Genomic DNA, 14,050 nt, shown 5'->3' with positions numbered 1-14,050 from the left:
TGTTTGACTGGAGACAAAGAGACACTATGAGCACATGGCTAGGACAAGAAACAAAAGAGGCTAAACATGGAAAAAACATGGAGGCTAACAAGAGACAGGACAAGGACGTGACACTTATAAACCTTTTTATTAAAATTATAATGGCCAAAAAGCACAGTATTCTGCTAATGACCCTCCTATTTATTTTTTTATTATTAATTCACACTACATAAGCGCAGGTGTGTAGTGTTATAAGAGCTGTGTAAAATGCTTCCAGTTGTTTTGACCGAGCACACACGGCGAGGTGTCTTCACCTCTGCTGTGTCTTTGGTACACCGTCTTTGTAGTCAGTGATCATAAATATACATGAACACCCAGAAATGTCTAAGAACAGTGGAAGCAGCTGGGTGGTGTAAAGAGAGAGTCAGATAGTGTTTTAGAGAGCCAGCGCTGGTTTAAGCTCTTCTCAACTTTTGTTTCTGTATGAAATAAGAAAGAGTTGCATCACGCCTCAGTAAACACACTCCCAACACCGATCCATACTGTTTACTGGAGACAGCATGGCATAACCTTGACTCTCGCTACGGGAGGAAGCGGCAGCAGCCTATTAGAGGCTAACTGCTCATAGTTTGACGCATATGGGAGATTCAGAGAATTTCCTTCTGAGAAAACGGAGGGCAGACCTTCAGATTATACTTTTAAGGCCGTTATTTGGTTAGTATAAGCTGTACGTACTATTATTGCTTTAGGACAGCGGTCGGCAATAGGCGGCACATGGCAGGTGATTTTGTTTTAACTGTAATGAACGATAATGAAAAAAAATTAAATAAATAAAATGCTTCTCTGGTGAGCTTTTGTTTACATCCCTCCCCTGTCTCTCTGTCGCGCTCGGCGTGACTTTTGTTATAATCCGCTCTCGTTTTTTCACCCGTTATTGGGCTCCCTATCTCCTTATCAGAGCATTTTTTTCCCGGCTGTGTCCCAATTCACAAGCTGGGGCAGCGCTAGTGAGCGTACAGAGGAGCATGTGTTTATTTATTATTTTTTTTCCTTTCTTCTTGGGTTTACCTGCTTTGAGATCAACTGTTCTGCAACTGGGTTCAACAACACTCTGTGCTGGAGAGCTACTAGTCTGTATCACTCCATCCCATTACACTTCATTTTCCAAAACAGATTTTTTTTTTTTGTGGAAAATATCTGGCCCGCGGCCAAACTTAATTGCCGTCCCCTCTTTGACTCTGCAATTTTATTCTCCCCAGTTATTATATCTGATCCAACATGTCACAATATTAAAATTGCATTCTCTGTATCCAAGATTTAATTGAAATAGACAACACTAGGCAAATATAATCTGTCTCTGGTACACAGTTTAATAATACAATGATATTGGTGCCTGATAATGTGTGTAATAATGCATATTTTCAAATTGCTGGGCTTATTTATTTATGGGACCACGTCTTTGCCTGCGCCGCCTATTGAAGACATAGCATTTCTGTGCTGAACCTCTATGGGATCCAGCGTCTCTTAGTGGTGTATATTGACATTGCATTTGGTTTGTATTTGGATTGTAAGCGCTGCGTAGTTGTTAGGTTACCTGTATGTGGCGGAGTAATCCATGGAGAGCTTCAGTTACAGTGCATTACCGGCTGATAATGTCACTCATAAAACGCCTCTCAGCCAATCACATTGCAGGGTCCGAACTAACTGTAGTATAATAAGGCTTAATCCACAGTTACAGTAGCTACAGGAATCACCAGCTCAAGCTATTGAGCCCATGCTGCTGTGTGATGTATGTGAACAAGAAGGAGAGTCAGATTTCAGCAAGACATAGGTTCTTTCTCTTCTTCTATTGTTTAATAGGTGATGAAAACCTGACTCAACTTCCAACACCGGAAACAATCCTGACCGTGGTTCAGTTAAAACTACCTCGTCTTATCATCAGACCAAATTCTGGTCCTTCTGTCTGGACTGTGGGTCGTGTCACCTTTCACACCTGTTATTTTAATCCAGATTAAACAAGGTAGGTATAAAAGCAACCTTCGCTTTTTAAGATAAATATAATTTCAGATGTCAGCACTGTGAATAATGAATATTAACAGCAGCATGTGTGGTACTAACTCAAACTATGAATTAGTCAGTAGCACACACAAACATTTATCTACTAAAGCACTCTATGAATTACTAAAGAGCAAACTGACACCAAAGAGGGAAAAATCAAAGAAGCTTTTAACACTTCAAAAGCAGCGATTAGAAACTGTTAAAGAAGAAAAGAGGAAAATAGGTAGACAATTAAACTTTGCGGATCTGGTTGAAAAATTACACAAAGCGCTGTAAAAAATGCTTTGACAAAAAAGTCTTATTCATTTACTTCTTTTAGTTAAGAAATATTGCATTTCTTTCCACATCTGACGCAGATCATTTTGAAGTTTGTATAGAAGAGGAGGTTTAAAGGAGCAATCAAATTCATCCAACTTTGAGGCAATTACAGAGCTGCATGTCTTTTCTAGGAACAGAATTGACTTTTTTTAAGCACTTCAAAGAACGCAGAGCATTGTGTCATCCTTGTGGCTCGCTTCTGATTAACTGTGTGGGTGAGATATGCCTGTTGGGTGTCCTTTGCTTCAGACATATTAAAGCAGCGGCCCTGATGCTTCATTTACTTCACAACAGAAAGAGGACTCTTGGGTAAAAGTGACAATTTAAAACGGCCAGAGCAAAATTACATTATTTTTACTGGACATAATAGTCTTCACTGCACAAATAGCTGGCTGTAAGAGAAACTCATTATCCATACATCCATCCATCCACCCATCCAACCAACCATCCATTCATCCATTCCTTCTTCCAACCATCCATGCATCCATATATCCATCCATCTGTGCATCCATACATCCATTCATTCGTCCATACATCCATTCATCCATATATCCAGTCATCCATCCATCCATTCGTCTGTCCATACATCCATCCATCCATTCATCCATCCATACATCCACCCATATATCCATTCATCCATCCATCCATCCATACATACATTTTATATTATCACTCTCAGATTAACTATCAAATCCTATTTTCTTTATTTAGCATAATAAAAAAACAGCTGTTTATGGTGTGTGGAAAATAATTTAAATAAATGAGATGATAGTAAAGGTCCTTTTATAATGTAATTTTGTGCAATAATATACATTCACACTTGACATATAAATAATAAATAAATAATCTATAATAATCTATGATGAATACAACAAGACATACGCCGTTTTAAAGACAGAAAGCTAGTTTGTTAAAAACTTAATGTAAAAAGACATTTTACAGACTTTTTTTTTACAGATATAAGATACATTCAAATCCTATTTAATAGTAATTTATTAGTAAAACAACATTTTGTGTGTAAAATCACAGAAAGTGCACAGTGTTTTTCCTTTTTGTGAATAATTTACTTACAAAGAGTTTTCACTTTCATATTTTTCTTTCATATAATTTTAATAAGAAGTGTGTTCTTGTCATATAATGTGTTTTTCCAGTATAATAAATTACAGGGGGAAAAAATACAATTTAAATACAGTATGTACATAGTGCAGAATAGTGCATTTCAAATTTTATTGAGAAATGTATGAATCTAAGTGTATTTAAGACCATTTATGTGGTGAATTCCTATGTAAAATGTCTAATTTTAGGCATACAATGTTCTGATATATTAGTAAAACATTTCCTTGTGTAAAACTAAAGAAAGTGCAATCAAACAATACTGTTCCTTTTTATATATAATTTAGTTATACATTTAAATGTTTTTACTTTTTACTTTCACATTTCTTTCATATATTTTAATAAGAAGTGTGTTCTTGTAATTTTATGTGATTTTCCGGAATAATAAATTACAGGAAAATAAAAAAGAGATAAAACTACTATACTGTAGGTATAGTATGTACACAGTTTTGAAGATCCGGTCAGAGTTTATGTAGAAAGGTACAATTCTAAGTGTATTTAAGTGTATTTAAGACCATTTTTAATGGTCAATTCTTATGTAAAATGTTCAGAAGGTTCTCGAAAGCTAAGTAAAATATTTCAAAAAGATATATAAAAAATATATATATATATATATATATATATATATATATATATATATATATATATATATATATATATATATATATAACATATATAAATATATAAAAAATAGTTTATAGTAATAATATTATAGTTTTATGAAGTTCTAAACTGAAATCAGTATTTTCTCATTTTCTCATCTTCTGGTTACTTGAGAAAAAAACTCATTTGCATGTTTACATTCAAAGCCTAGTAGAGCAAGGAGGAGCTATGATGCCTTTTCAGCTCTCTTTCTCTCTCTCTCTCTCCCTTTCTCACCCCAAGGCCATTGGAAATGAGCTGCAGCAATGAGTCAAAGGAGCTCTTTACTCCGTAATTAACAGCACAGTAAACAGTATATTCACAGACTCCATTTCTCTGTGCCTATGAGTGTTACTGCTGCAGCCATTTAGCCTCTGTTCATCACTCCTTCCTGCCTTTTTGACCTTGGCTAAGTGCTTTTTAGCACTGAATGATTTATCAGAAACAACTGTGCTGTAGTAGATGAGCCTCTAGGAGAAGTGCTGTAATTCAGACTCACTGTCCAGTAGTTTTAAATACTGCCTATAGAACAGTGGTTCTTAATCCCGGTCCTGGAGCACCACTGTTCTGTTTGTTTTAGTGTTTAACTGCTGTAACACACCTAGTTTGTTTCAGCAAGGTCTTATTATGTGAGTTGAAATTGAAGAAAATTCTGAAACCTTCAGCACAGAGGTTCTCTTGCCTTCTTCCTCTTGCAGCCACAGTTAATCCTGTTGGATGTGGTTGGTCCTTCTTGGTGGTATGCTGATATTACCCTGGATACCGTGGCTCTTGATGCATCACAAAGACTTGCTGTCTTGGTCAAAGATGCGCCAGCAAGACGTGCACCAACAATTTCTCCTCTTTTGAACTCTGGTATGTCACCCATAATGTTGTGTGCATTGTAATATTGTGAGCAGAACTGTGCTCTTACCCTGCTAATTGAACCTTCACACTCTGCTCTTACTGGTGCAATGTGCAATTAATGAAGATTAGCCACCAGGCTGCTCCAATTTAGCCATGAAACCTCCCACACTAAAATGACAGGTGTTTCAGTTTCATTGTCCAACCCCTGTATGTATTTTGTAGCAAGTACAATTGCTACATTTCACTCTAAATGCCTCCGCTTACTTCATGCATAGTGTAATTCGTGAGCGACTGGCACAATTAGCTGTCCCCTACACTTTGACCAATCACAGGCATTGTCTCATAGTGCCTTCGGCCACAGAGTTCTTCCAGCTTCTAACACACTTTTGGTATGATTTAGGGCCCAATCGTACACTCCGCAAAAGGCATGTTGCGATGTTCATTGCTATCTTACACCCCGTCAACAGTCTATTTTCACGCCTTGTGCCTGCACCGTTAAAATAGCGTTAGAGTTTAGGAATAACTCTACACTGATGGGCGTGGTCGTCTGGATGTAAGTTGTGTTCAGGTAATTACTGGCATGTTTATATTTTGGCAGTGGAAAACACAGGTGTGCCACTGACTGAAATGAACCTAGACAACAGTTGCGATTAGCTGACTCGACACAGTTTTCGAGTGTGAGCAGAACATAAAATGCACAAGTGATCCCCAAATCTCAACATCTGACGCAATTTTGGAACGACCCTGTGGGCTGCATTTCTCAACCTCTATGTCAGTCAATGCCATTACAAAGTGAAGGACCCTTCATATACAGCCATGAAATCCAGCTGACATGTGGACTTATTTTGAGGGCGCAGCTGATGTATCCTTCCCAAAGATTTAATACAATTTGGGTCATGATTTGAGAGTGTAGATTTCTTTTAGATTTCTTGTCTTTTATTATTACGTTTTAAGACACGTTAAATTGTAAGTTAATAAAGATACATTGTAAATTTATAAAGATACCATATTTAAAACAGGTGACCCTAATTTTACAGTCAACTTCAAGTATATTCCATTTTATAGCATGTTCTTATAGAATTACTCACGCAATCAAGCACTGTATAAATCACACCTCGCTGTATCACTGCAACCACAAACAATAACACATCAGAAATAAATACATATTTAAACATATGTTAAAACATCATACAAGCTTTGACAACGCTGACTAACAGATTGCCGGTCATGGAGTGGTTCTGTTCCCCGCTGAGCCAATTAAACAGGGTTCTCTCATGCATTCAGCAAAGTCTCGGAATCTGCCATGTGTGAAGACACGGTGTCAATGCTTTTCTATTTCATATTTAATCAGCTACTGATCCAGTAAGCCCACTCACAGCTCAGCGGCCATTTATTGTCCCAAATCACACATCAGAGAAACCTGTGCTGCTGCAGGTACGGTAACTGTGTTCGACATCTGGAAATATATTAAAAATACTAAAAATAATAAAAATAATAATATTCTGTTCTAGTTTTGGGAGGGAGGGACTCATAATTGCTGGTTTGTTTTTACACATAAGAAAAAAGATTGGAATGAATTTGCATATTTCTTTCTTTACACTGCATAATATCATTAAAAATTATATAATTAAATATAAATTTCAGTGTGTGAAGGGCAAGAGCACAAGCCCAAAGCCCAAATTACACTTCTGTGTCAAATCTACGCTGTAGCCTACATGTCCCCTATACGCGTAGCATCACATGACACAGGCGGCAGCAGCTGTGATTGGTCCGCTGAGACGCCCACACATTCCCGCCTTCACAGTTTAAACTGCACAGTGAATCAGAGATGCAGACATGCCTAATCTCTGGACTTTAGATGGCGCCACATCAGGAACCATCATGCAGCTCCAGCTGATAGACTAAGCAATTGCCTGGGGTCCCAGACAAAAAATTTAATGCAATGATAAACTGTCTGAGAGGCTGTTTAAGTTGTGTGACAGTCCATGCAGAAAAAATACAATGACACAGTTATCAGAATCCCCCTCAAGGAGGACCCTTACACTAGTTATTCACAGTAGCATATAACCAGACTGGAACATGTTCAGCAGTATCCACTCTCTTTAACACTAGAACAGATAAAGCTACTGACCAACTGACATTATTTTCACTTTTAAATCATGGAAACTGCACATTTAAAACCTTAATCCCTCCTTTTATTTAACTGAACTGAGTTTTATATTTATATTTATACTTGTGGCATAAATCAGTGCATTTTGCCTCAATAACGGTCAAAAAACAACATAGCGTTTCAGATGGTGGTTATAGTGTGTTTTATACCATTGCTTTGCTGTCTGAACTACACTTTATTCGACTATTTTTTATGTTATTCAATTTTTGACCAAGAGAGAGGTACAGAGACAGTAGGGTACCACTTTAAAATAAGACTACCTTTATAAAGGGTTTATAAATGGTTTACAATTAGTTTATTAATGATTTCTAATTAGGTTGTAAATGCCTTAAAAAGCATTAATAATCAGTTATAAGACATACGTAAAAAGGGCAACAATATAGATGGCTGTGGGTTCACTATTGGCTAACAAAAGGTCATTTTTGCCCTTCTACGTATGGTTTATAAATGATTTACAACCTAATTAGTAACCATTAATAAACTAATTGTAAACCATTTATAAACCCTTTATAAAGGTAGTCTTATTTTAAAGTGGTACCGACAGTAGTATTTTAGATTGTTTTACTATGTCACTAACTGTGAACTGTGGGCGTAAATGTCCTATAGTACTAATTAACATATAAAATAAGTGTATGTCAGTAAAAATACTTAAAAAAAGCTTAATTATTGCTGCATTATATTGTGTATTTTACTGTGCATTGTAAAGGCAACTGCATAATATTGTAATTTTATTTCACTACATTTAACATTCTACTTTATTTCTTTTGGGGAAAAAAAAGAAACTTGCTTAAATCATATATGTCTTTGGTAATGCAATCCTTAATCAAATGTTTGAGAGGATCAGGCCTTCATTTCTGCATAAAGCTCAAGACTTAAAAATCAGCATAAATCAATCATATAGAGCCTACAGATTCATAATACGTTTAATAAGTCCCTCCATACATAATCTGCATTTATGTGTTTCATCACAGCCCTCACAGAGGTTTAGAGCTGAATTTAAAGCAATGTCAAACAGACCTGTTTTATGTCTCTGCGTTTATAAAAAAAATGAATTCATGAATATCAATGGAATAAACCATAAGCGTGGATAATTTACCATGCATTTAAAAGCACAAGCTCCACATATTTTCTGATCTGTATTTTCTGCCAGTAATCCTAATGCATTAAACATATTCTATAATAAAATAAAAAAATATATATTAATAATAATGACATAATAAATTGGGCTGTTTAAGCATGCTTAAGTACAGTATGTAGCAGTCTTTAATACAGGTTTAATTATGCTGTTTCAGAGTGCACACATCTACCAAAAGGATTAACCATTAATCTTAATCATATTATTATTATAATTATGTATTCTAATAATGCTTAATAAACACTTAGTTACCACCCTGCTGTGCAAAACCCTTGAGCATGAACTATTAACTAAATCTACATGTAATTAATGTGTATTTTTAACTAGCAGCACTTTGGATTATGTGGAATGTTGCTTTATTGAATTGTGCTGCTTTTTTAATTGGGTCTATTAAGGTAAGAATGAGAGCTCTCATCTTATACATCCTATATATACATTTTCCTATATCTCTGGATCAGTTACAAATAAAAATATTGTCATTTAGAGCATTTATTTGCAGAAAATTAAACCAGAAATGGCTGAAACAACAAAAAAGATGCAGAGCTTTTAAACCTCAAATAATGCAAAGAAAACCAGTTCATATTCATAAAGCATTAAAAGTTCAGAAATTAATATTTGGTGGAATAACCCTGGTTTTTAATCACAGTTTTCATGCATCTTGGCATGTTCTCCTCCACCAGCCTTGCACACTGCTTTTGGATAAATTTATGCCTTTACTCCTGGTGCAAAAATTCAAGCAGTTCAGCTTGGTTTAATGGCTTTTGATCATCCAGCTTTCTCTTGATGCCTGCCATGAACTCTGCTACACACACTAAAGACTCCAACTCCCAGCATGCACCTGCACCAGACCCTCTGGACTCAGCTGATCATGTGAAGCTACTGCGTTCTAACTCGCCAAGCTTCTGATTACCCACACCTGTCCAGTTTCATATGTACCCCCCTGTTTCTATACCTAGTGTTTCTTTTTTAGTAGTCATTTTTGTATTTCTGACTACTCTTTTGCCTTGCCGTAGTACTGATTACTGATTATTGTTGCCGACTTTTATTTTTGTATTAGACAATTTTTTTTGCATCGTCCTTCCCTTTTTTGGATATCCGGTGTATGACCCTTTTTGCCTGCGCTCTCCCTCGTATGTTATTTACTATTGCTGCAATTTTGTTACTGATCTTGTTTGTCTCTGACTATTCCTGTAAGTTTGATCACTTTTTTAACCACTAAACTGTGTGTTTGGGATCCACGTGTTTGTGTTGTGTGTTTGCCAGCGTGGTACTGGACTTTTTTTTTTCGTTATTTTGACCATTTTCTGCAAATACATGTATTTTAGAAATAGAATGAAAGTTGGCCCGCTGTTAAGCAGGTTTTTATAATGTGAGATTCAAAGTTTGAACGCTAGCTGTCAGAAATGGGCCAAAGAGTCTAAAAGCGGAGAGTGCGCATTTCTAGCGCAGAAAAAAATTGGGGCAAAAGAGTCTAAAAGCGGAGAGGGTGCGCATTTCTAGCGCAGAAAAACGGGCAAAAGAGTCTAAAAGTGGAGAGAGTGCGCATTTCTAGCGCAGAAAAACGGGCCAAAGAGTCTAAAAGCGGAGAGGGTGCGCATTTCTAGAGCAGAAAAAACAGGCAAAAGAGTCTAAAAGCGGAGAGGGTGCACATTTCTAGCGCAGAAAAACGGGCCAAAGAGCCAAAAAGTTGCTGTAATTAAGGAGTTTAATATTAAGAGACATCATGAAATGAAACATCAATTTGAAAAATCTTAGTTTACACAACACTGTCAAAGATAAAGATAGTAAGTCAAGTAAAATGGTGTGTAAATGAAATGAAAAATGTATTATTTAAAGTGGTATATTTCATTATTTGTTTATTACAGAGTGTGGCCCGTGGCTTCAAATATATTTCTCCTTCTGGCCCCAACAAACAAAGTTTGGACACCTCTGATCTAAATAATAATACGTTTATTTGGAATTTGGAGAGATTCTGTCATTTTGATGTTTATTTTACTCAAACATATAATTATAAATAGTAAAATCAGAGAAACCGATCATTTTTAAGTGGTTTCTTATTTTTTTTTCCAGAGCTGTATATGGTTTAAAACAGTCTTGGATCAAACTTTGTTACATTTGGACACTGAGTATCAGTTAAGTAGACTTTAGGCTTAATGCTGGAGAAAAAAACTGGTTGTGAGTGAGACAGACTGCTGCCTGGCTGTATTTGTGTAAATCTGGGCAGACTGTATTGGCAGTTTTATCAATACTCAGCCTTATTTCTCTCAGTGGGCAAGAAGTCAGGCAAACCTGCAGTATGTTCTTCCCAGCAAACACAACATAAGTGAGGAATTAGCAACAGTATGACTGTTTTACTTTAACCTTTAGAACCCTACAGACGGATTTTCCATCCAAAATCGCACCTTTTGTTCTCAGCTAAATTACTCAGGAATCCCTTCACACATAAACATAATCCATATATGGTTAGAAAGGGCGGAACTTAATCTTTTTAAAAACAGTGATGTCATCCCAGTGCGGTAAAGCTAAATCTACAAGACACCCATTGAGAGAAACACCTAAAAAAGTGAGATCTCCTTCCCCAACCAATATTATTTACCTTTAGTGCTTCAAACATATTTATATGATGTTTCAAACCAAATAATATCAGAAAATAAAGACTCAAAAGTGTCCACAGAAAAAGTGTGAAACTACCTGCTTTTCTCAAACTAAAGCTAGGTATGGTGTGCGCACTACTTTATATAGTTTTTATTTTACTCGCACATTTTTACTAAGTAGTTATTTTGCACTAAACATTTTTATTTATTTAGACTAAAAAGTGACCTGATCAAAATACTGAAAGGCATAGGCTGCTCTGAGTGTCAGGTTTTTAGTATCTACATGTATCCTAGAGGTGCGATTATTGATTATCAAGAGAAATAACTCCGCCTGATGCTCTCTCTCCATGTATTTTGTCAAAGTAATAATTAATAAGCCATGTATTGAACTATCATCAATATTCTTATGCTCTCAACTCATAAACACTCTTCAAAGTCTATACATTCAAAAATAAGTAAAAAAAAAAAACAAAAAAAACAACAACAGGCGCTTGGTAAAATTTTGACCAAAACATGTCCAGTTCCAGGAAAATATAACAATTCTGCTTCCTTTTACATTTTAAATGATTATATTTTTAAGCAGCCGTATGTCTTCTGGAGTAAAAGAGATCAGGGCATGTGACTGTCTGATATAATTACTGTGTTATAAGACCTGAAAGAGGAAAACACACTAAAAGGGTTAATACCAAATTGTGTATTATACACATGATAGCTGTATTTCTGTGTTTCAATATCGTTTCTCCTGCTGAATGTTGAATTTAGTTATTTAAATGAATGTTTAATATGCAAATCACATTCCACCCAAGACAATAAATGTCTTATTCATTTACTAGATTCTAATTAAAGACTGGGAGAACTGGGGTGAGGAGGAGTCCAGCATAAGCCACTCTTGGCAGAAGCCGCTAAATAAACAGAGAAATATCACTTCACTCCTCTTACACGTCTACAGAGCTGAATCCACACCGAAAATCTGCTTTATTTACGGAACCGAGTTTTCATTCCATTTATAAAGTTACTGTGAAGATCTCCGGGACTGAGAAGAGCTGAAGCAAACAGAAAGAAATGTAATAATAGAAACGAGAGGACATGGAAGGAAATTGCATGTTCTTCTTCTCCTCCATGCAATCCACCCACTGCCAATGTTACCATGTTATGAGTTCATTTTAGGGGCCTGTTTTTTCCCATAGGGTCCACTTGCAGTATAATGGGTTTATAGGGTGTATGCGTCCAATATGTTTACTTTACTGATTTAAAAAAATGGTCTTGGATTTTGAGGACTATTATAAATGACCTTTTGTCTGACTGAGTGATTTATATTGTGATTCTTTCGAAAATAGAGCTGAAAAACTCTTTTCTCCTATAAACTTCAAAATGATGAGTTTCTTTGATTTTACCAAATTGAAAACCTCTGGAATAAAATCAAGAGGAAGCTGGATGATCACAAGCCATCAGACCAAGCTAAATTGCTTGATTTTTTGCACAAGGAGTAAAGGCATAAAGTTATCCAAAAACAGTGTATAAGACTGGTGGAGAAGAACATGCCTAGATGCATGAAAACTGTGATTAAAAACCAGGGTTATTCCACCAAATATTAATTTCTGAACTGTTAATTTTTTTTTATGAATATGAACTTGTTTTTTTATTTTGCATTATTCAAGTTCTGAAAGCTCTGCATCATTTTTTTGTGTAATTTCAGCCATTTCTCATTTTTTTGCAAATAAATGCTTCAAATGAGAATATTTTTATTTGGAATTTGGGAGAAATGTTGTCCGTAGTTTATAGAATAAAACAACAATGTTCATTTTACTCAAGCATTTACCTATAAATAGCAAAATCAGAGAAACTGATTCAGAAACTGAAGTGGTCTCTTGATTTTTTCTAGAGCTGAATATTGGCCAACACCTTTAAACGTACAGGACTTCAACATCCTGCCACTAATGACTTGGTGCATTCCTCGAGCAGTTAGATCTGCTGTGGTGGCACAACTGCGATCTACTCAATGTCAAAGCTGATTAGTGTAAATGTGTTTTTTTGAGTGTAAACATACTGACCTGCATTTTCATATTTTATATATATTTCTTTTTGGCTGACAAAATGCAAATTTGGCAATCTAGGCTAAAATGGTGGACATAAAATACCAGTCAAAGGTTTTAGAACACCCCTATTTTTAAGTAGTCAAGCAACATTGCCTGTCAGATCTCAACATTTTCTCTTCACTACTGAAACTGAGACTTTTTCACAACTGTAGTTGATTTTCCTGGTCTGAATCAGCTGATAAGTTTGTTTACTTTAAGCATTTCCCCAATGGTTTGTTTTGTTTTCACACAGGCACAAACCTAAATGCACCAAAATGCACTTCAACAAACTTGTGGTCTCCTCTAATTGGCCAGCAAGGGAGCAGGAAAGTAAATACAGGAAGAGGCTCCTGTGCTCCAGCGTGTAGCGTAATGCTGCTTTTTCCCACTGAATGCAGAAAATTTGCTGCTGTGCTTTCAAACACATTATTGTTAATAAGTAGCACAGCCTCCACACAGTTGACTCTGTGAGCACAGTTGCACAGGTGTCAGCGGCAAGTTCTGCATATATAATGCATTCAGTGTTAAAACAGCTTAGCATAGAGCAGCCGCAAGGACAGTATTTGTTTCCTAGCTATGGTAATTCTGTGCATAATTAATCAGTTTAAACTGCACCTGAACAGCAGTTTAGCTGAAACTTGAGGATATTGTATATTTGATAGGTGGGTCAGCTCAAGACTGGATCATGGTTCCTCAACAGAAATGAACCACTCTGGAGTTTATTTGGAACCGAACCGAGACCTCAGGTCTTAGTGCTTTTTTTTTTTATCCACTCTCAAGCGTGGTTATTTTTTTTTTTTTAATATCATATTGAACTGCAACAAGAACCAGAATCAGTTTTAACCAGAACAAAAAGTGCAGGTGTGAAGAATCCTTAGTCCATTGTTAAGCTAAGATAAAGGTGTTGCCAGATCTCTTCTTTTGACTTTTGAAGGTGCAGTACTTATTGCACTCTAGCTTTATTTCCCCTAAACACACACACACACATACAGCTCTGGAAAAAAAAATAAGAGACCACTTAAAAGTGATAAGTTTCTTTGATTTTATCTAATTAAAAACCTCTAGAATATAATAAAGAGGAAGATGGATGATCACAAGCCATCAAACCAAACTGACCTGC

Source organism: Astyanax mexicanus, chromosome 14, assembly GCF_023375975.1.
Source record: "Astyanax mexicanus isolate ESR-SI-001 chromosome 14, AstMex3_surface, whole genome shotgun sequence".
NCBI lineage: Eukaryota > Metazoa > Chordata > Actinopteri > Characiformes > Acestrorhamphidae > Astyanax > Astyanax mexicanus.
Note: the sequence above shows the minus strand (reverse complement) of the source record.